The sequence below is a fragment of the Aythya marila genome (genome assembly GCF_965140915.1).
Source record: "Aythya marila genome assembly, chromosome: 9".
Lineage (NCBI taxonomy): Eukaryota > Metazoa > Chordata > Aves > Anseriformes > Anatidae > Aythya > Aythya marila.
In genome coordinates this window covers 19,458,002-19,481,513 of record NC_139050.1, presented here as the reverse complement: position 1 = coordinate 19,481,513, position 23,512 = coordinate 19,458,002, and the positions used below count along the sequence as shown (strand labels likewise).

General features: G+C 45.7%; 1 protein-coding gene across 4 annotated transcripts in view; it reads left to right on the top strand.

Annotated features, from left to right (window-relative positions):
• The window catches only part of KCNMB2 (potassium calcium-activated channel subfamily M regulatory beta subunit 2), a 129,403-nt gene that overhangs the window by 19,569 nt on the left and 86,322 nt on the right, over positions 1-23,512 (top strand). The window lies entirely within an intron of this gene.

Sequence of the window (23,512 nt, the reverse complement as noted above, 5' to 3'; positions counted from 1 at the left end):
GAGGCACTTGCACCGCATCCCAACTTAATGCCATGAAACCAGACCCTGCCACAAGCTGTGTTTCATCAGATCCCCTCCCCTTCAAAGAGCAGACAAAATATACTCTGCTGTCACACTGAGCTTAGCCTTGCAGCAGATGTGGTATGTTTGCAAGTGATAGCCATTCCTGTCACTTGTTGTCGTATATTGAAATTAATTTCTCCGACAAAAATCTGCTGTATTGGAAATGAAAATGAGCAGCAGCCACATCACCACAAGCACAAGCGTGTGGCCAGCAGGGCAGCCACAACATTTGTGATAAAAACAGCCTTCCCCACTCTTTCCTTTCCCCCCATGTAATAACTTAGTTATGGTGCCATCTTTCCAAGCCAACTAAACGCACACATTTTTCTCTTCGCAGTTGGCTGCTGCAGAGTGGCTATGCTTGAGAAAATTAGTTTTTATCATTTTAATCATCTAATCTTCATAAACCTTTTAACGCAAAAACAAAAACTACTTAATGCGCAGCAAGATAATTAATATTGAAAATAGACTCGGCAGGGGAACTGTAGTACCTGCTGCCTTGCATTAGGCTCTCAGAATAATGAATTAGCCAGGAGCTTTAGGTAAGGCTGTGAAAACAACATAAACAACACCAACACAGACACTGCTTCCATTCACTTTCCATATATCACAGCCGGTACCTACAGAGAGTGGTGACAGCCCACCACTGACAGAACCTTCACCAATGTCCCTGCTGAAACCTTAGTGACTCTTTCCAAAAAAACCTTTCATTTTCAAAAATATCACTTTATATCTAACAACAGAAATGTAGTGGTTTACTTGGTCTGGAAGAGAAGAGCTTGCCTTTTCCCCTTAACCCAGCCAGTCTTCACCTGCGTGAGGGGAAGGATTTGCAGCTGGACCCTGTTAGCTTGGAAGGGGTCAGACTTGGTTAGCTGGTTAGGAGAAAAGCTTTCCAGCTGGACCAGGAGCCCAACAAGAGGCTCTCAGCTGCCCTAAGGGACAGTGGACCTAGATAGTCCTTTCCCCCCAAAACAGCAAATTCCAGTTGGAATTCCAGTCAAAACAGTGTGGAGAGAGAGAGAGCAACTAATCCTTTCTGCTAAGTGCATCTCCTTTAAGCAATGTCACATAACTCATTAATACTGAGAACTGTGTACGGCCCCACAGTCTGAAAGGACCCCAAAATGCCAAAAGTAATGTGTGTGCTTAATGAGCACTTAGCAACTTCAAAGCGCTATACAAATATTAACTACTTTTTTGAGGAGCTAATTACTGAGGGAAAGACATTTATTGCTTTTTGTGAGCACACACATTGGGTGCATGCCAGGTATCCTTTGAAGGACCACACTGAACTTGCTGGGGCTGGGGCTTGCTTTGGGGGTTGTGGCTGGGACCTGCCTTCTGCTTGCCTGGTTTGTAGGGAGACACCAAGCTTAGGAGGACCCGGTAGCAGTGCTTCCCATCCTGACCCGTCACTGCAGCCAAAATCCACAAGGGGCTATTTCCAGATTCGCCCCTTCCAATCTCTACAGCAGTCTGTGCATAAATCCGCTTGACTAATCAGCATGCATGAAATAATTGTTATATCCCACAGTCACAGTGACTTCAAAAGGTGCTGCTCAAAGATGTGAGCTTAAAAAACCTGCACAGAAAATAGGAAAAGGTGGGGAGGAAATCAAATGTGAATACAGATTCATTTAAAGCTCAGTAAGGAATGGATAAGGATAGCAAAAAAATTCAGAGTGAATTAATGCTGCCAAAGGATTTAAAGGGAATATGAAAGATACTTATTACATGAGCACTGGGGTAAGGCAAGCAAAAGTTGTAGAGAGAATGGATGTCTATTAATTAGTAAATTGGGGTGGGTGTGGAACTAATGATGGCTAGAATCTATCCTTAATGAGACGGATGAAAGAAATGTGAACAGTTCACAAATAAGGAAAAGCCAATAAAATATCTCTTCCTAGTCAACATGTGAGGAACTACTTGAGGGAAGATGAGCCTATAGATAAACCTGCTGATATGGATGAGCCCAGGATATTGGGGGAAGTGGTGAAAATACTGTACCCCACGTGATTCTCTCTCCTAAATTGTGAACATAAGATGTGAAATGACTAAAGTATATACAGATGTGTAGAAAGAGAAACAAATGATCCCCAAAGGCTACTGAAAAAATCTACCTTTCTAAAATAAAGAAATCAGCATCGTTTTGATATTTGGCAAAGGTGAGGAATACAAAGGCAGTCGGTGCAATCTGCCCCCCAAAGGGTCCCCACAGCGGTCCCTGGGTGACTGTAGTCCCCTGTGACACAGGCCACTGCTGCCAGGCAGCTTGCTGCTCCTAAATCTGTCACCAGGCTGCAGGCAGGAGGTCCCTGTCCTGGCCAGGCACCGTGCCACCACGGAGAGAGCCCTGGCAGGGAGGATGGTGCTTTGCAGATGGTGCTGAGCAAGGCACGCTGCTGCAGGGCCTGCCGAGGCACTTGGGGTGACCTTGCTGCAGGACGCGGGCAGTTGCTTTCAGGAGGTGGAGGGACCTCAAGCCCTGGCTCCAGCCCTCCAGGGAAATGGTGCCCCAGGTCTTCATGGAGCATCCCAGCCTGGACTTGATATTGTAAAGGCAGAACTCCCAATTAGCTGAGCCCACGGTGTAGGACTACCATAACAGTGACCCCAAACACCCATTTTTAGAGGTGCCCCTACACCCAGCTGCCTTGGAGGCAATTCTGGTCATGGATGTTTGGCACGCCTGAGAGCTGGCCCCGGCAGCACGAAGCCTCAGGCAGCATCGGTCTAGCAAGAATAAATCTCTCCAGACAAACTTGATTGCTTTTTTGATAGAAACAGAAAATTAACAGATGAAGGGAATTCTGGAGCTGTAATATATTTGCATCTGAGTAGAGCGTTTGATACTGTGCCTCATGAAATCTTTCTAGAAAAATTAATTTAAATCAGCTTAGAAATGAGCATTGCCTTCTTGATTGAAAACAGGCTGGAAGGCTATGGAGAGAGTGGCAAAGCATGGAGCTGAAGATGAGGAGTCCATAGAAGAACCACAAAGCTCAGCTTTACAAGAAGTTTTAATTTGATGTCTTCACTGTTCGTGTAGAAATGGAGAAGGAGGCAACATGTTATTAAGGCATGCAGACGAGGTGACATTAGGAGGAACTAAAATCCTCCACAAAGGATGTGAACAGGTCCAGAGACAGAAGCAGCTGGGTAAGGACACTATAAAATGAATTTGGGGTTGGTTACAGCACAGGAGAATTTGACCAGTTTTCCTGCTCACTGGAGCAGAACAGATCAATCAGTTTTCACAGGCAGGAGGGAAGGAGGTTTCGGTTCATAATTCTGCCTGCCCACTTCTGCAGGTGTGAATATTGCCAGTCTGAAGACATAGGAAAATCCGCTTGTATCCCAGCTTCCTTCCTAAACAGCAAGTTCTGAATTACTCATCCAATTATACAATGTGCGTATTTTCTATGTTATTGACATAAGGCAGGGTTTTGACTTCCACACGGATGAGGGATGATGGATAAATGATGTTCAGACTCCACACTGCAGTCTCCAGGACAGATATGCAGATCCAGAATTACTCATAAAAAACAAATCTAGCATTTTAGAATCTGTCTGCCATATAGCTGAAGCAGACCAGAAGGTGAAACTTCATATTTTCCCTCAAAACTCATGGGGACAAATCAGACCCAAGCCAGAAATGAGGCAGGGTGGCGGGGAGGGCAGTGGTGCGGGGCAGCCTGGGTTCAGCCCACCTCGATGGTGCTGTGCTGCTGCCGCACCTGGAACATTGCCTTCAGTCCTGGGGAGCTCGTTAGCGAGAAGATGGTGAAAAATTGCAGGGAGTTCAGAGAAGAGCAACAAAAATTATCAAGGGGATGGAGAGATTCATTTGTAAGGAAAGATTAAAGGAACTAAATCAGTACTGGAAGGACTGAATTTGTAATGTACTGTCACTCTGAGAAAAATGGCTTTGGAGAGACATTGCAGGCTAGAGCTGAACGATGTAAACACCAAAGACAGGGAAGAATTCAGTAGCTTGGAAGGGTGTAAAGGAAAGTACAAGAAGTCAGAAGCAAGGAAGGGGATGTACAGTGTGATAGCCATAAATGTTTCCTGACAGGGGAAGCCTCATAGTTTGCAATGCTTAAACTTAGAGCAAAGAAAAAGCAGATGTGCAATGGGGGTGCTCACACCGTGCCCCAGGAGGGCCAGAAGATCACCATGTGTCCTGCTGTTTTCAGTGGGTAAGGCACAGGTCCCTAGCTGGGGGTTACACAACAGCACTGGCTGTATGAATATGTATGAGGCTATTGTTCGCTGTGAGCTGTGGTGACAGTATCATTTCCTCACGTTATTTCAAATTTCCTCTAGTGAGCATTTGTTCAGAACGAACAGTCTGGATTCAGGTCTCTGAGTCTTTTTTTTTTTTTTTTAATTTTCATTGATTGTCCGAGAGCTTTTATGCTTGGTGGTACTGTGAGACCAGACACGTGCACACAGGTTTCCTCCCCTGGTATGCACATGTAAAGTTTCCAGGTTAATCTCTCCCACTTGCAGTCACTTGTTAGCGCTCTGCAGAAATGCATCTTTATGTTCTTAAGTGCAGCTGCTCAGTGCCAACAGCAACAAGCTCAGGGCAGAGATCTGTAATGCCTTGTCCAAGTTGATACACGTTATTCTTCAGGATTGCAGCCTCGTAGGGATTGTGTAGCTAATGCAACACAGCATCCTGTTTTTCTCATTTATTTTGTTTTACTTCATACTCTGCATTGCTTTCACCTCTCAAATATTGATTAAGTCAAGTCAAAGCCTTGTACTAATCAGAGTAGCAGGGTGTGCATTGTTATACACATGTACCCATTATAAGTCGGTTTTGTAAAGTAGTTTGGGAGCTATCTGTTTCCAGCAGTAGACAAGGGCTGCGTGTTTTAGCTGAGATCAGCTCTCAGGTTCAGTACCACCTAGGTTCTCTTTCACTAGTGATTTTCTATGCATTAGAAAATGTAGTCCGGTCCTCCCCTCTCCTCATGATGGTAAATTAGAGCAATTCACGTGAAGTAAATCAACTTCCACAAGTGATTAAAGAAAGGGAAGGGATGGGTAGGTACATAGCATCTAACATAGCATCTAAGCATTTAATAATGTACTATCTGAAGAAAACATGGAAAGAAATGAAATTGAACCTCTTTGTGGGTACTGGTTGTCCCAACCCGAAAAGCAGCAGCCCAGGAGAAGACAGGCACTCTTGTAGCACCAAGAGCTAAATTCTTCTTTCATTTATTTTACTGAAACTCCTTGAAATGAGCAGAGTTTGCAGAGAGCATACCTGGAGGGAGGGCACGGACCCTGCAACTGATGGGGCAACTTCTGCCTGCCCAGCTCCTGGCAGCTGCCGAGTGTGGATTTCTAATCTCTGCACAAAGCTGGAGATGTAGTCAAATGCCTCGGCATTAGTCATTTGTATTCTGCCTCCAGACACTTTCATTCCTCTTGCTTTGAGTAATATTTTTTCAACCTTGTCTTCTCATTAAAATTTCTTCTTCATTATAGAGCGTTTCAATATAATTTCCTCCTGAACTGAGCTCAGGGTACAGCCCAACTAATAAGAATTGCATGATCCGCATTATTATGCACACATAACCCATTATAATTGAATCTTATTCCACTTTAATTGCATGTGTTTACAAACACTGTATTCACTGCAACAGATTATGTATTTTAGTTGATTGTGCCATTAATGATTGAAAAGCCAGTGTCATTTTGCATTGAAACCATTTTTTGCTTGCATAACAAGTGACAACAGAAAACTTGTGCAGAGCCACAAGGTACGTTTCTAACTTTCTCCTCTTTATTTTTAACTGTTGAACAGAGCTCTGCCTCAAACTGAAGCGTACCTCCTCAGAAATGCAGCAGTTTGGATCACTCAAACTATCTTCAGGCTTCCACAACATGGCAGGATTTTGGTCAAATACTCATTTGGGGTTGAATTTGGAGGCCAGATTTATTTCAGAAACAAATCCCTTGCTGTTGTCAGCACTCTACATCACCCAGGCAAGCCCAGCACCTTTGAGCTCTACAAGCAAAGCTTTGCACCCTGAGCTCCCCCTTCCCCAGTGTGCTTTAATGCCCCCCTGACTGCCTGGTGCTTTGGTCAGTGCACTCGGGTCAGCAGATGCAAAATGATTTTGGAAATGTTGCTCCCGAGACTTCAGGTACTGAAGAGAACTGGAAAATTTGGCAGCACACTGTGCTGCTTTGGTGCAAGGTCAGTTAGATAAGGTCAGTCGGGATGTTAAATCTAGCCACTGCCTAGTTTGTCATCAGGTTTTATAACAGGAACTGGAGAGCCTGCTAGACCAGAGTCTCCAGAAGAAAAAATATTAAAAACAAACCAGTATTTTAACCAAGATTTATAGAAAATGTATTTGTTTTTATGTGCCTTTTCTCAGACACATTTACCCTGTGTAGCATTAACTGAGATATATGTGCTACATCTGGGCTCTGTTCAGCTTTTTCCTTGCATAGCTTATCCCGCTGCTCTCCAGGAACCTCTGCAGGGCACAGACTGCCCCTGAAGCTGCTCTTCAGCCACCAGTAACACCCTGCTGCAGATGCTGACAGGCCCACCAACTGCAAGCAGCTCTCAGACAGTCCTCAAACCTAGCTTTTTGCCACCAATGCATCACAGGTCCAGTGGCTTTCCCTTGAGCTTCCTCTGTTACAGCAAGTCTGTAACTGGGAGCTGCCTTCGTGGCCCCAAACGTGCACATTGGCTTGTTAAATTTAATCGTCATTGAATAAAATACTGTTACACTAGTGGAGGAGAAAGAAGGGGTTTGTCTGAAGTGAAAGATGTTTTGGCAGAAATCAAAATGCAGGTGATGTGCTCAGCATCTTCAGGATGCGACTGTTTATGGCTTTGACAATAAATAATGCATCAGAGGCACTGACAAATGGAGCTTCACAAAACCCCACGGAGTAAATCAGCAGCTGTTAGCCAGGGCGGAGAGGCAGATGGGGCATAAAAAGGTTAAGCAACTTGACCAAGAGGATGGAGCAAGCCTGGGACAAAGCTCCTGTGATGCCCAGATCTCCGCTGGTAACCCCAATCCCATTTCCTTCCTGATTTTCTTTTGGCTGTTACCACCTGCTAGGAAGAGCCACCAGTAATGCATTTGGATGCTAAGTTGTCAGGAGGATGTGAAGGCAGGAGATAAATTAATGATTTTTGTGTTCTGTGTATGGATTTACAGAGAATCTCAGGATTTAATTTGGACACTTTCAGTTCTGCCATGCCTTTTTGGTTTCATCTATTGGATTTTTGATAACTATAAAGCCCTCCAGTGGGAATGGGGATTTGAATTGTTTTGGGGTGGAATTAAGCAATATAGCGCAATTCTGTGTTTATAGCAAGAAGGCTTTTGTTTTCTGCTTATAGGGATTTGGGCAGTAACTGTGCTCTTCTTATTAATCGTTGTGCATTATGAGTCATGGTAAACTTACTGCATTGTTTAAACTATTTTCCAGGCATCATAAAATGCTTAGAGGCTTCATATATCTTCAAGTGTGAGATATTGGCCACTATTACCCGGTTGTGTAAGGAGGGATGGTGGTAAGATTATATATCAGCAGGTGCACCAATAATGTGGAGGTGATCTTGCAGGCTTTTGTTTACTCTGATTTATGTCAGTTTGCTGCGACTTAAAAATGCTTTCAGCTGAACCAGTTTAATTCACACAGTCTGAATTCAGTGCAAGCAGGATATCATCGCTCTAGCTGCCTTGCCCCTTCTTCCTTCCTTCCTTGCACACTGTCTGTCCTGCTCGACTGGCCACGCCATAGCAGGCAGTGCTGGTAAGGTTTGCACTTGAGTTGAGAATTACTTTTTTTTTGCTTTTAGGGTCGAGGATGCCCCACACCTCTCTTTTGCAAAGTTATTCCAAGCCTGTAGGCAGGACGTAGTGCTGATCCAATGCTTGCTGTCTTGTGACGAGAAGTGTGGCAGAAGTGAAAAGCATCACTGTTATCCCTGTCCTTTGAAACGTGGTCCCTAGGGGAGCTGACACTTGAAGGGTTCTCGCTATGTGGTGAGCTCTGCTGTCAGCCTGGGAAGCCAGGATCCAGGAACGGTGGCTCGCAGGTACTTTGTGCCACGCACTGAGGAGGTGAAGCTTTTGTCTGGGGAGCACGGCTCTGCAGAGCTCTGGAAGGAGCTGTTCCTGTGGCTCCAGGAGAAGAGGTGGTACAAGGTCAGAGCTTTTAGAAAGGGCAGAGAGAAAACAAACCCTGCAAACCTTGCCTGTGTGTATTTGCATGCATGTATACATATGCAAGCAAGTTTGTGGATATAATTAACTCCTAGGTGTCTGGATGCATTTGGACCCAGCTGAGGAATACATTTTCATCTTTGTGTGAATGTGACTGCATTAACCTTAAAAGAGGAAGGAGGAGGGATTTAAAGCACTGCAATAAGGCTGTATTGAGGATGAATCCCTTGCAAAATTCTTGTGCTAAATCAAACTCAGTTTTAGTTACATAAACTCATAAACTCTTGCATCACGCAAATGATTATCTTTATACTTTCATTACTGATAAATGGCCAAATGTGTCATCATTGTTTTTAAGCTGGCAAAGATATTTGCTCTCAGCCTGAGATGTTGTCTGCCAAGCTTCGGGACTGAAGCAGCTTTTTATGCTTGAAGCTTTGTACACACAAGCCTCTGTGCAAAAAAATAAAGAAGGGTTTATCGCTGACAAGTTGGCACAATCTTAACTAGCGTTGAGCAGCTGGAGAATCTGGAAAGCACATCAGAGTTGGAGTCAGTGGGGAAAAGAGGAAATTCTGCAAACAGTCACCAGATTCTTGCCATAAAAGGAACAAATTAAAGGTGAGCAGACAGTGCACTTCAAAGATGGGACAGCTTGCAGAAGGCACAGCATGTTGGTAGGACCATTAGAAACCAGGTTGCAAAGTGATTAATGAACTGGAGTTGCTTTTTGGTTCTTGGGACCAGAAATCGATTGCATCCCAACAGGAACACCGGAGATCTGAGTGCAGAAGTCAAGCCACCACTGAAAATCTGCACTCATAGCCCATGCTTTCTAAGCACCCTCCCTTCTTGCAGCAAACACTGATAATTTGAACTTTACAGCCAGGCTGCTTTACTGGGCTTTTAGTGGGGAAGGCTGGTGGAGGAGGGGAAAAAAAAAAAAAAAAAGAAAGAAAGAAAAAGAAAACCGGGAGAACAGAATCAGTGGCATGCAGAGCTTAGAGCTTCAAGAAAATGTGTAGAAGTGCATCAAGTGGGATGCTGGATGTGAGGAGAGCTCAGCTCCCAGCCCCAGGCATTCCCTGAAATCCTGGGAATGCCTGCGATGAGAACCTCCTGGCCATGGTGAGGGGTGACATCTCAGCACAAATGTTTCCCATTCCTGCTTTGCTGGGTGCTGCTAAGCTTCAGAGTGGCTTGGTGCTTTAAGCTGATGCTCAGAAACAAATGGAGGGGCTTTCAAGCACCAGAAATACCCAGCGATTAGCTCAACAGTGGCTAAAATAAAAGCAGCATCATGCATGGAAGAATATTTGGCATTTTTCCAGGCCTTCACAAATACAAACCCCCATCAGTCTAAAGAAGCATTAGGAGTTTATGATGTGGAAATAACTGGCTGGTGTGTGACGCATTTCGAGCTTATGGTGAGCCATCTATTAGAAGAAAATGTTTTAGACATTCCGGGGCTGGACTCAACCTCACTGCTGCAGGCCAAATGCCATGAACATGAGGCGAGCGTTTCAGAAGGAGAATAGCCTGCCATGCGCAAAGAGGGAAGAGATCAGGAAACATTAGACATAATTACTCCTCAGCTATTTAATACTCAGATGAGCTGATGGGGAGAAGTCTTCTGTAATAGCTGAGTTCGGGCAGCTTATATCTGCTGGGTGTCATCTTTGCTGGCTTCTCTCACTCTGAGGCGTCTACCAGATGGACAGAAACCTTTTACAGTTTGACCATTTGACTTGAAGCAAGCTCTCGGAGTAAAAGGGAATCTGCCGAAATGGCAAAAGTGAGTGAACCGTTTTCAGTGCATCTATTTTAGCAGCAACAACAAAGGCAGCTCCGTCATGTCCAGCAGTCAAGGTCAGCACGACCTTGGGTGTGAGCAGTAGCACCCTACCCACGCCGGTGGGGCCGGGTGATTCTGGAGAGCTGGGGATCTCCAAGCCCTCCACAGACACCACCCGGGTTTACATATACCTTCAGCAACAGAAAAATATTTGTTTTACAAATAAGCAAACTGAAACAAGGAATAGTCTTGCCCAAGAAGTCAACCAAACACTCAGCGACCACAGAGACTGCGGCTGCCAGTGCCTCTTTTAGCTGCATTTCCCCTGGGACCAAGCCAAGAAGTATCAGCGCCTACATTCACACGTACTCCTCAGTGACAAAAAATGGCAATGAATCCTCCATTACCAGAGCAATCCCAAGTGGTATTCACAAGATCCTTAATCATTTCCTTAATGAGCAATTTCTGGTGTGCTTCCTTTCTCCAGAGCAGCTCTTGGAAGGAAGCCTGGGGCAGGTTCAGGAGGGCAGGTCTCCCCTGTCCATAACCCCAGGGTGCAGGAGCTACCCTGATACTTGCCCTCAGGGTGGTGATAGCACACCCCACATTGCTCCTCTGATCCAAGAGCTCCTGGCATTCACATAGAAAGTGAAAAAAAAATATAAGCCAAACTTCAGTCAAACTGAAAAATGGGACTGGCCTTTTTTTTTTTTTTTCCCTTTAAATACTCACTGTCTGTCCTCCAGGTACTTTTAATTCTTCTACCTACTATTTTTGTCAAAAGACAAGATTTGTGCTCTTTATTTGACAGAATCTTTTCAATGTCTCTGGGGAAAAAAAAAAAAAAAATCAGTGCCAGCTACAAGGGACTACAGGAGTGATTCAGTGAAGACCTCTCTGCTGGAAAGCCCTAGTAGGTGTCACCCAGCCAGAAGGAAAGGATGTTTGGCCCAAGCTCTTCACCCCTTGGAAACCATCTCTCCTGCCCTGATTACAAATCCAGGCTTATTTTCCCGTTTATAACCTGTGACACAAAGAAGCTTCCCAAAATCAAATACTTCTTCTTTCCTGAAGTGCCCGGTACTTCTCAAATGCTGACAGTACCTGGACACTCACTCACACACTTTTATTTTCATTTCAGACAATACCAGCTGCCAGTACGCCCCGCACAGCCTGAACTTGTTAAAAGAAAGCACACAGACAGTTCCAGGAACAGCGAGCGCCCTTTGCTTCCTGACTTAATTATGACAGCATTTTTATGGACTTTCCAAGTACTTCTATGCCCAGAGGACTGGGTCTGTTGCAGGATGAGCTGAGGACATCCTTGCTCTCTGAGCAAAAATTTGAGGGGCATCTTTGGTGCTTCAGTCACTTTTAAGAAAATGTGTCAGGAGGCACTTGCATGCGTAACATCACATCTCAGCCTTGCTGCTCCTTGCCTAGCCTTTCTGACATGAAGTAAGGAGACATCTACTTTATGCCAGTAGAAAGAGAACATTTCTTTGTGCTCCATGAGACTTATATTATTCTGCTGTAATCCTGCTACCTGCTGGGATGCGTCATCGTGGCGTAGAGCTATGGCTTTTTTCAGCAGACACGAGCAAGCCTGGTCAAAGTGCCAGCCCCAGGACATGCAGAGCATCAGCTGTGCCCTGCCCCACCACTCACATCCCTGCATCTCAGTGGTGCCATCAGCAGGAGGCCAGAAATGGTCCAGCCACAGCCGTGCAGGTTTTGGTGCAATTAGGCTGGGGTTAAAATGAGCGACTAATGCTCTGTGGGAGCCTGAGACTGCATATCCTGGGAGCAGCGCTGCAGCAGAGCCACAGCTCTTTGCTGGCAGGTGCCACAGCCCCTGATGGGACAGAGCGTGGCTCGGCGCTGCTCCCCAAACAAGGGCAGGAGGAGCAGAGGCAGCTGGAAGTCCCTTTAGCAAGAGACAGCAAAGAGGGAGAAGGGGGAAGGACTGCTGCTCCTCCACCTTCTGCTGCTACTGTTTTCCCGGGAGTCGAGGCTCAGACCTGCTCTATTTCCAGGATTTTGATAAAAGTTGCAGGCACAGGTCATGAATCCTTCAGCTGCAAGAAAGCCTGACTCCTTTTTGGCTGTGGGGCAGGGGCAAAAGCGCAGTCACTCTGCCATGCCCACCAAGCACAGCACTGCCTGGCAGGGGGGCCCAGCACAGAGTTCGTTCATCCAGGGGCCAGAAAGCTGCTGACACCCACAAATGTGCACGCTGGGGATATTCACACATGGTCTCACAGAGCTGGCCTTCAGTGGATATTTTCTGTGCTCCTGACTGGTGCAAAGGCTCTTCTCTGAGCCCTCCTCAGCCACTGCCTCGCAGGGGCAGGGTTGTACAGAATTGCTGCCAAACAGATCTGATGGCAGGAAGGGAAAGCAGAGGGCTGGGAGGGGGCTCTGCGTCACTGAGCCCAAGCCTCTGTGATCACAAGCCACCACGTCACAAGATCCCTTTCAAGCAGCAGTGAAGCTCTGTCTTAGAGCTAGTTTTTGTTTTGTTTTGTTTTTTTTTTACCTTCACTTCTTTGTCAAGAGGACTAATCTAGTGCCTCGTTCTTCTGACGGCTGGAAATCTCAGAATTTCCAGCCTAAGTTTATCCGTGACCCATTTATACCCATTTGTTCCTGTGCCAACACTGGTCTGCAGTTTAAACAGCTCTCCTCACTTCCCAGTGTTAACCCTCCTGCCCCCTGCTTTCATAGACAGCAATCACATCTCTCAAAGCCGAATAAAGGCTGCATTTGCTGCACTTCTCTGCAGCTGATCCTATTTTAACACACCTTTTCTGAGGTCGTGTGCCAGGACAGATTACCTCGTACTCCAGGCAAGGTCTCCAGGCCCTGGCTCCAGGACAGCTGGTGTCACTTCCTTCTGTATCATTTCAGAAGATGAACCCCATTTCACAGAAGTAACGCAAGGCATGATTCCCATGAGAACTGTGAATTCCCATGAGAATCATAAATGCAATTAACCCCTCCAGCCAACCCTAAAGGCACTCCAGGGGCAGCCACCGCACCCAAACTTTCCCCAATATATCATTTACTCTCCCTAAGTCTCTAGTCATTTCCTGCACAATGCCACTAATCCCTGTTTTCTCCAGTTTGACTGATCTTTTCACTATGTCAAATACTTTGTGGAAGTCCAGAGAGATTAGATCTACTGCACTGCTTTTGCCAAGAAAGTCAATTATCTTATCAAATAAAACCATCAAATTCATCTGACACAATGTACCTTAGGTAAAGCTGCGTTGCATTCTCTCCCCCAGGAAGGAGTCATTTTCCTTCGTAAGGCTTTGTGTAACATTGAGGTCAGACGAGCTAGCCTTTAGTCACATCGACCATATTTTTCTCTTAAAATATATTAAGCAGGTACTATACAAAGGGGTGACAAGAACCAAGGCCTATCTGGATATAGATTCCCTACCTGTTGGTGCCATCAGAACTACAGCAAAATAACAGCTAACCTCTAGTGCTTACTTTTCTGGCATTTTTTTGTTTGTTTTGTTTTTAATGTTTGAAGTGTTCTACATGCATTGCTTCAGAGGTGGTTGATAATTGGATTTTTACAGTGCCAAAGATCAGAATCTGTTTCAGGAAACCAGCAGACCAGGTTCTAGAAAAGAAACGTAGGCCCTGTATTTCTGCATGGCCAGTGGAAACAAAATGCTCTGTCCTTTACCGTGGAAATTAGGGAAGCTGCTCTCTAAGACAGATCAAAGAATTGTAAAGTACACAGGAGCAGGTGATTAGAAATGAAAATAAAATTGAGAATATTAAGTGTGTTTTGCTTGGGTTTGCTCCAAAGCCTTCTGGATGGTGCAGCCAACAGGCTATTAGGTACTCACAGCTTTCTGTCTGGGGATCTAATTCTTTAGCGACTCTACATCCTCCGGTCACTTCTGGAAAAGGACCTAGATTTGGGGACCTGATAGGTTCCCATGTGCTATGTTAAGGAGTTATTCAAATTAACCTCTTTTCACTCCCTTGTTCTCTGTTTTCCCTTCATCCTACCCCCAAGGAATTCCTAAACAGCACCAGCTTTTCACAGATCTCCTCCAGAAGGAAGCCCTAATGAGATCATTAGCCCCCTTGAAGTGCAGCTTTAGTGAGGGAGGAAGATGGGGGTGGAAGGTGAGGAGCTGGAGGGGTTTTGGTCCTGGGTCACGTCACATTATTATGCTTCATGATGACAACATTTTGAGCCTGCCCCTTACCGTGCCTTCATTCAACACAGCCCTCAGATGGGCTCCGAGTCTCGCCCCCGTCCTCATTTTTAGGCTTCATTTTTGGCCAGCTGCAGTGGCACTAAGGCCATTTCAATAAGAGCTCATGAGACAGACCTCCAAGCCGTGTTGTATGGGACCGAGTCAGGCATTTTACTGTTGTAAATAAAGTTGATGAGTTAATAAACATTAAGAAAACCAGGACACTTCATTCAAACTGTTCTAGGACCATCTCAAACAGCCTTTGATGGACAATTAACCTCCTGCTCCTATTACCATCCATTCATTTTATTTTTGTAACTTGAATTAGAAAAGAAAGTAAAGAAACTTAAACATGGTTATTACCAAAGATGAACCTTGTAAGAATACCAGAGTCCAGATGAAAATTCAGTCAAATTTGAACTCAGCTGCAAAGAAAAACCACAAAATGTTTTTATGAACCTAGTAAGGAAATTTTAGCAAATCTGATTATGCAGAGGAAAAAAAAAAAATGCTCTTGTCATAATTAATCCAATTCAAAAATCAGATGCCGGCAATGGGGGTAATCTCCTTCTCATTTATCTCATTTATATTCCTGTAAACCCACTGAAATCAAAAGGGCTTCAGGAATGTTTAAGACTTCCTTTGTAAAACTATGCTGCTTGACAGTCACTGGGCTCATACTTATGTTTAGGTGGCTCTACCATCATTATTATTTAGTGGACAAAAGATCTCGAGAGCAAAATCCCACTTCAAGATTTAAGTTTTTAAGAGTAAAATGCATTTGTACATCTAAAGTCAGAAACTGTAGAAGGCAGTAGTAATTATACAGTAGAGAATATCTATCATACCAGGTGTGTAAGCGCAGTGTTGATCCTCTAGTCATTAAAAATGGCTATATTAAAAATTAACAGCATGAAATTTCTTCAGAGTATCTCAAATATTTCATGTGGTCCAAGGAATGTTCCAGTAGCTAAAATACCAAGAGGCTACTGAAATTAAGTACCTGAATAATTTTGGGCAGGCAGTGTCTGTTCAGTGGTTGTAGAGCCCTTGACACAACGGAGCAGTCCCTGACAGGGAATCTTGAAAGGGCCAAAAGAGCCAGCCAAAATAATCAATGCACATGATTGATTTCTTTGTGAAAGAGAGGAAAGATAAAGTAGATATTCAGTTTGGGGACTTCAAGCTGTGTTCATAAGGCTCCTGACCCCTTCCTACTGGCAGGTACGCCGGGTCAGAGCAGGGACTGGCACAAGAGGGACAGGGGTGCTCTGCTACTAAGGTGGATCCACACCTGTTAGCATCAGTGGGGCAGCCAAAGGCCTGTAGTGCCGGCACGGCTGTTTCCCTCCTCACTCCACCAACAGCAGGAGGTGTCTGAGGAGCCAGGCAGGTGCTCCAAGGAGTCACCTTTTCCTTACGGAGCAATCACATCCGAGCTTGCTTCTGGGGGCTGAGCGTGGCTGAAGCCCCCAGACCCAGCGGGGACTGATGAGCCACCGAGCACAGCACGGGAGCAGTGGGCAGCAGGGGCAACCAAGGGCCAGAGAGGATTCAGTCCTCTCTGCAAAAATAACAGCAACTCTGCCTGAGAGAAAATAAAAATAAAAATAAATATATATATATATATATATACACACTGTGTGAGACAGATGGGACCCCGGGGATATTTGTTCCTGCACTACCAGATCCGTCATGCTTCCCCCAACAGGTACTGCATGGCCGGGGATTGTGGTTTTTAACTAGTCTACTGTACCAAGGGGTATTTGAAATATAAACATGAAAAGTAAGTAAAGAAAATACATCTTTCTTGCTGTAGCTGTGGGTAGGAGGAGGGTGGATTAGAGGAGGCAGCCAAAGGTTAGCGATGCAGCTTGCATGTGTGTGTGTGAGCACAGGTAGTGGGGCTGAAATGCATCTGCAAAGCCTGATCCTGCAACATCCAGATGGTCTCGCTGGAGCTGAGGCATTATTGGAGGAAGTAAGAACTTTCTGGGACTGATTTTCTAGATTTATTCTATTCACTCACCATTAAAACAGCCGGTGCCTGTGGGCTGAGGCTCCAGCTGGAAGCCCCTGCAATAGAAGCAAGGGATTTGGGTTCTGTTGAGCAGATCTGTGTGCAGTGCATTTTTTTAAGTGTTTGGCCTGTCACAACAACAAGTAGGGATGTGCTCCACAGCTTACAGAGCATCTTCTGTGCCTACCTTAGAGTCCACAACTTAGAGTCAAGGTTATTTCTAAGAGTCCCAAAGTAGAGCAAGTACAGCCACAGAAATTTAGAGAATTCTCAAAACTTCCCAGAGCAAAGAAAAGGTCAGATTACAGGTGAATTTATGGACAAGCTGTTCCTTTTTCTTTTTTCTGTTTTTAAAGTTACCCAAGCGGAGAAATGATGAAACATTACCTCAATAGGTATAATGAGTATAAAATGATTTCAAACAGATGTAAACAAATAACATTAGGTAATTAAAACCAGAGATAACTCACTGGCTAAATTCCTCTGGAGTCCTCTTCACTGTGGCCTTTGGTGATACATTAATATTTTATATGCAAGATTGAAAAACGTATCAGAGAGAAGCACATATTTCTCTTATCAATGGAAAATGTGTGTTTATGCCAAAGGAGTACCCCTCTAGCCTGTGATAAAGGCAAAGCTTTATCATTCTGCCTTTCCTCTTGGAAAGCATGTGCTTGGTTTCCAAATACCTTTTTTTTTTTTTTTTTCTTTCTCTCCTGAGTCATTTATCCATGAACTCATCCAGTGTCCGCAGTGGTTGTGATGACAGGGAATAAATAGGTGGCAGCTTTGTACAGGGACTGTAATTTTTTCGCAGGGGGGAGATAACTTCGTACACAACCTATATATCTTTGGAGATGTACATTTAACACCAAACATTGCTCTCTGTGGTATAAATCCCAAATAACTCTACTACAGTAAATAATAGTGAAAGCTCACTGGTCACTCCCAACTTACACAAGATAACGGAGAGATTTGGACCCTTGGTGAATTTTAGGTAATCACACCCAAGAAATCCCCTGCTAGTCACTTCGGCGGATGCCCCATACCCTGCACCCACAGCCCCAGTGTGGGCTGAGCTCCTCTCAGCACCAGCAACAGGCTATGGATGGATAAAATGACAAATTGGCTTTTTGTGAAGGTTTTCACCCACCCCCACCAGCACATCTTTTCTCTGAAACAGGCTGGGCTGTGTGATGGTTGGGAGGACACTGCAAGGCCAGCTGTGCCTGCAGGAGCATCTGGATGTGACCAGCGACATACAGCGTGAACCTCAATGTGCAGTACAGAGGCTATGGAGGCAGATTTAGGCACTTAGTAAGCAACAACATAACTTGACAAGGCTCAATTTCAGCTGTCCTATTTTAGTTCTTGGCCAAAGCTCACAAAGCTCTTCATAAAGGCAGTGCAATCCCATTGTTGCTGCCTTACAGGTGGGGAAACTGAGGCACAGCACTGCTAAACAGCCCCTCCACAGTGCAGATCCCAACACCCATGCTATTTAGCTGCTCCCACAACACATCACTCCATTGAAAATGGCCTTGCTGGGACGCAGCAGTCACTTTCCCTCCCTCGTGGCATGCTCTCTCCACAACTTGATCCTTCGCACCTGGAGAGCAGAGCTTAGCACACAGCACCGAGTCATCAAAGACACCAAAACAGGCACTGCACTGATGCAAAAGACCTTTCAAAAAGAGAGAGAACAGAAATAGAAGCATGAGCTTCATCAGAGAAGTGACTATTCCACCAAAGCAAAGCAGCAGCTGAGGGAAGAATAAAAGGAAGAAGAGATTAAAGGAGATACTTGAGTCCTGAAGAAAGGAGAGCACTGCATAGCAAATGATTTGCAGGGGGGGTGGAAAAAAAAAAAGGCAAGGGAAGAATTATCCAGCAGTATCTTGCTGAAGTTGCTGGAGAATTAAAATTATCATAGGAATAGGACGGTGTAGATAGCAAAAGCTGGTAAGAGTTGGCAAAGAAACAGCTAGACTGTATATAAAATCAGAGAGCAACTAAGTGGGCAATTTGGTTTTTCTGTGGAAGGTGAATAATACAGTGAATTACCCACCACAAAGCATGGGAAGCATAGCGGTGATGACTGGGACAGTGCTTGAGGAAATTATCGACCGAGGACGAAACACCTCTGATGGTGGCATTCCAGGAGAGGAGTACACTTGGAGAATGGCACACAGAGCTTAGACCAACATGTGCTGCAAATGTTTGAACAGTAATCCATTGCTTAACAAATGGGAAAGCAGCAGGCAGCAATTGCTGCTCAGCAGAACCGTTCAGAGCAAGAAACAGCCCAATAGCTGCACACAAAATCAGGCTCTGAAAGCGCTGGTACTGAGCCCCACGCAGAGGAGAGTAAAATCACTGAAGCATGAAATCCTGTTGGAATTACTCTACACATGCCTTGGAGACTGGCCCCAGCAGCTGGGTGTGCATCCCCAGATACATATTTTACTAGCATTTAAGCAGTAAACATTCCCTGGGCCCAGCGAGCAGCATTGTGCAGGCAGCCTGTTCTGCTGGATTCTGCTCTCTTGCTGTTCAAACTTACAGTCAATCTTCGGTGATTTACTGAGGAGGATTGGGTGCAGCAGAAATCATTTAATTTCGTCATCTCTGCCCAAAGAATTCAATAGTTTACACTACCCATCATTGTGAAAGATGCTATTTGAGTCTGAATTTCCCCTCCAGGTAATCATAAAAGGATGCCTGACCCATATCCGAGCAGGAAAAAAACAGCGAGGCGCTGTTTGCACCAGCAGAAGCAGCCTGAAGAGGGGAAGAGGTTTATTCTGCTGTCTTTGCTGGTACCTGTCTTAGGCACTTCCCAGTACCTGCTCCTCAGTACCACCAGGTGTTAGGCATCATTGCAGCTTGTGGAAGCTTTGCTGCTTCTGAAAACTAGCTGTGCTTTATGATAGCTTTGCTGTGTGCAGCATCCCAACTGGCAAATATTAATTAACTCGCACATCTGGAAGCGCAGTAAGACAGCGAGCTTTTGGAGATGGGAAGTGAAGGAAGGGGTAAGCAGTCTTTATTTTTGCCAGCAAGGATACGTACTCTCTTCCCCATCCACCCCCACCAAGTATGAGGCGCAGCAGATGTTTTGAGAACAGCCAGCCTGATCTATCAGCCTCTACATAAACGAAGGTTGAGTTAGTGAAGAAGAAGGCAAAATAATGTTTACAAGAGAAGAGCAAGAAGATTTCCGACACCTGGGCAACTTAATGATGGCAGATGGCAAGAGCTGACTGCAAAGAGAAGGAGCAGTGCACACCAGCAGCTGTCGAGCAAACAGGGAGGAGATCGGCCTCTGCCGAAACCGTGCAGGAAGGATATAGTGCCAGCAGTGAGAGGAGGGTGATAGCCTGAATATGCAAAAACAGAGGAGCCTGTGTTTTAACTCCTCAAATGACTATCGTCAGAAGTACCCAATGGGTTGTCAACCAGGGAGATTTTCCCAGCAAGAAGCCATCTATTTGCATCAAACAGTGCCAGCCTGTAAAGCGGCCACTTCTGGGTCATTTAACAACATTCCAGCTGTAGACGTTTTCTCCTAGGCGAGTGGCTCAGAAAGGGCTGTGTGAGGAAAAGACAGTTGGCTTATAAAGGGGGACAGCCAGGCAGCAAGTGGAAGTGATGAACTATTCTGTGCAACATAACTCAGATGGGGACAGCTTTGCAGGATGCCTGGGTGTCCTGTAACCATCAGCACGAGAGAGGCTGCAAGACTATGGCCAAGCACGGGGCTGCTCTTCACCATCGGGAGACAACTGATTTCTGACTTCATGCTAGAGCTGTAGGCTGTGCCTGGTCAGCCAGGACAGCCTAGCTGAGCGTTTTCCTGCAGCACCATGTCAGCTGTAACACCTCAGCGTTGTTGCAGGCACAGTGCTGCCTGTTTCACCCCAGGGAAAGGAAGGGAGATCTGCCAGAGCCGCAAACTTGGGGACTGAAGTCAAAGGCTTTCTTGAAAATTTGTTCACCTAAAAGCCAGGGGTGGGATTAAAACATGTAGCCAATATCACCATTAGAAGTTTATCAACTCCCATGCTGGATTCATCCTTTCTATGGAAATTTTGCCAGAATCTGCAGAATTCTGTTCTCAGCTCAGGCTCCACAAAGCCCAAGAGTATCTACTAGATATATAGGACAGGATTTTGGCCTACCTCATTTTAAGGATCCTTCTCCTGGCTAAGACTAATTTCCATTTACGCTGTAACTACACATTCTTGATACAGCCTGTTCCCTGCCATGCATATTGCATCTGCAGCTCTGCAGGCTAACGCCACACTGACCACTGACACTCTTCAGAGAGACCCCAGGTGGAAGAGCCATCGTTCAGTCACTCCTTTAATACCCGAATCACACCGACTATCTATGGATTAGGGAGGCTCCCTGCTGCTTTCAAATGCAGATCCGTTTTGAAAAAGACTCAGCAAGCAGGTAGAAAGAGTGCTGTCTGCTAGGTGTGTGACTTCAAAACAAATTCCTAATGCTGCTGGAGAACTTATCACCACAGGGGAAGAAAAGGTTATGGTACGTGTAACCTGCAGCTTTAATTATACCGTGTACTTCCCTGTGCAGTTAGGAGTGTGTAACAGATAGTTACACTTTCCAGTTATGTATCTATCAAATTCTCACTATAATTAGGATGACTCATAATGAAATTATGCATTAGTCGCTCCATTCATTACATTGTTTGACTTACAATCAGCATACAAACTACAAATCTCCTGAATTCTTCTCCTTCATCCCTCCTCTGTTGTTTCCTATGCACATACCGGTCAGAAATAGACACAGGCATTATAAAATTGCCACAGCTCCTTTGCAAGTGATGGGTTTTCTCCAAGAGGGTCTATTGCAGAGCTGAACAGCAGCCTCGGCAGAAGTCACTAGCATTTTTCTGAGGGAAAGCCAAGTGAAAGCACCTGTGAGCCCTCCATTTCCCAGAGCAGCCCTACTTCACAACACTCCAGCAACATGGGAAGGTAGGAGATTGCCACACCTGACCAGCTCAGAGCTCATCATTGTATCATGTCTCCAGCAGGGAGCAGACTGGTGCACCAGAAGAATGCACGGGCAGTAGAGCTGTGCTGTTGGTGGGGAGCACACATGAGCCCCATCACTGGTGGCAGCTGCTGTTGCTGCTCAGTGATTAGAAAAAGCTTGAGAAAAAGGTGTGTAACTCAGAGTATCACCCTAAAATGGAACCGTTTTGAACTACCAACCCCTAGAAGATCTTTCTGGTCATTTCCTATCACCTTACTCCTTGAATAATTTACCCCCCTTTCAGTTACCAGCCAATGTAAGTACATCTCCCTGTCCGTTGGGTCCCACAGCTCTCACAAATAGTTGTCACCTGTTGACCACCAAGGCTGAGTGGTTTAACTTATCACAAAGGACTTCAGCATTTGGGATCGCTGTGGCAGCGAGGTCCAGGGGTGGTTTGTTCACTGCATAAGGGTGATGGCAGCTGGGGTCATGCATTCTTTATAAGCCTCATTTTGTTCAGCATGCATGGTTGGGGAACCTTGGACATAGGTGGCAATGGTCACCTGCTTTAACCTGTCAGTGAACACTGTTGTGTCCACTTTGGCACTGAAATCTCTGAAACATCAGCAACAAAGTTGGTGCCCCCAGGCCCATCTATCTTCAGTAGGAATCTGCCCAATGCCTCTTGATCTGCTGTGTCATCCCACGCACAAATCAATTGCATGGTGAGCCCTGTAGTGAGACACATATATTGCTGAGGACAAGGAGAATTCTTTCTTTCCTTTTTTCTTCCCCTTTAAAGTGAATTTAGTGCTTGTGCAGATGCCGGGTAGGTGGCAGGAGCGGAATTCTTTAAATTATTCACAAAGCTGGAATGGTCCAGGCAGCTGTGCTAGCAGTGAGCATGTGATTGTTGCCCACCCTTAGGTTCATGCCTACCAAGTTCAAGGTCCCCTTTGTTCCCACCAGTTCTGGGAAAAACTTAAGGTGCTAATAGTCCCCCACTGTAACCAGAACCAAAGATGGAGCCCTGAGACCTCCCTTCCCACACTGACTGTAAGGTGCAGGGGACAGAAAGGGGAAGAGAGGACCACAGGTGCTTGAGAGCAATAGCAAGCACAGGCATGGGGAAGCACTGGGTGCGAAGGCAGCCCAGTTAGGAGTGGCGTTGATTTGGGGGGCAAATGTCATGCCTGTAGTGGTCCCAGGTGTCCCCATCAGCATCTGTGGGATGTGGCTGTGCACATTAGCCTTACTTTCGCTCACAGTTTGCATGAAGGCAGATATGGGAGTGCACACTCTGACATGCTCTTTGGTGTGGGCATCTTCTGTGTTGGTGGTCAAAAGAGAGGTCTCACTCCTTAACTCACCTTCAGTACCCCTCAGCTCCCAGCTATTAAAAAAACTAATGTCCATTTGCACTTTCAGCCCCTTCATTCCTATGGTGTGAGGCAGCCATGGGTGGGTTTTGGCTGTGATCTGCCTTCCTCCTTAATCCTCCAAGTGCCATTCCTTTCCGAGGTGTCTCCATGCATATTTTTGCTTTAATCCAAGGGTCAGACTGGGCAGTATGGAAACACCAAATGGGTGCTGAAGCAACAGCCCAGGTGCTAACTGCCCCCTTGCTCCCTCCTAGCCTGCCCTGGCCCCAGCCTGCCTGTGTGCCCCCCAGCCCCGTGTGCCATCGCTGCTGGCAGACACATTTGCACTGGTGGCTTTTACATTTGACCGCTAGGGACCACACTGGGATCAGCAACACAGAGCTGACAGCAGACGTTAGCAAGCTTTGATCTGTCTTGACCAGGGCTGGTCATGAACTGGCAGCCAAGGAGAGGAACCCTACCAGATCCCGGCAGAGCACTGGTGTTTCTGACCAGGATCAAGGGATGCGCACGGGTTCATTGAAAGCAGCACTCCCCAGCAGCATCCTCTTACAACACTTCTTCCCCACGTCACAGGCACTGCAAATACCACAATTCACTTGTGTTTCCTCAGCTCATTATTATCCTGGATGCTGCCAACTTGCAAATATGGGTTGTGAGACCCTCCTATGTGCGAACTGCACTTTCTCTGTAGGGAAGCACAGCCTACATCTGTGACTATAAACACAATACCGGCACGGTCCATACATCCCCCTCGCTCCCCTCCTGCCACGTCTGCCTCGCAGAGT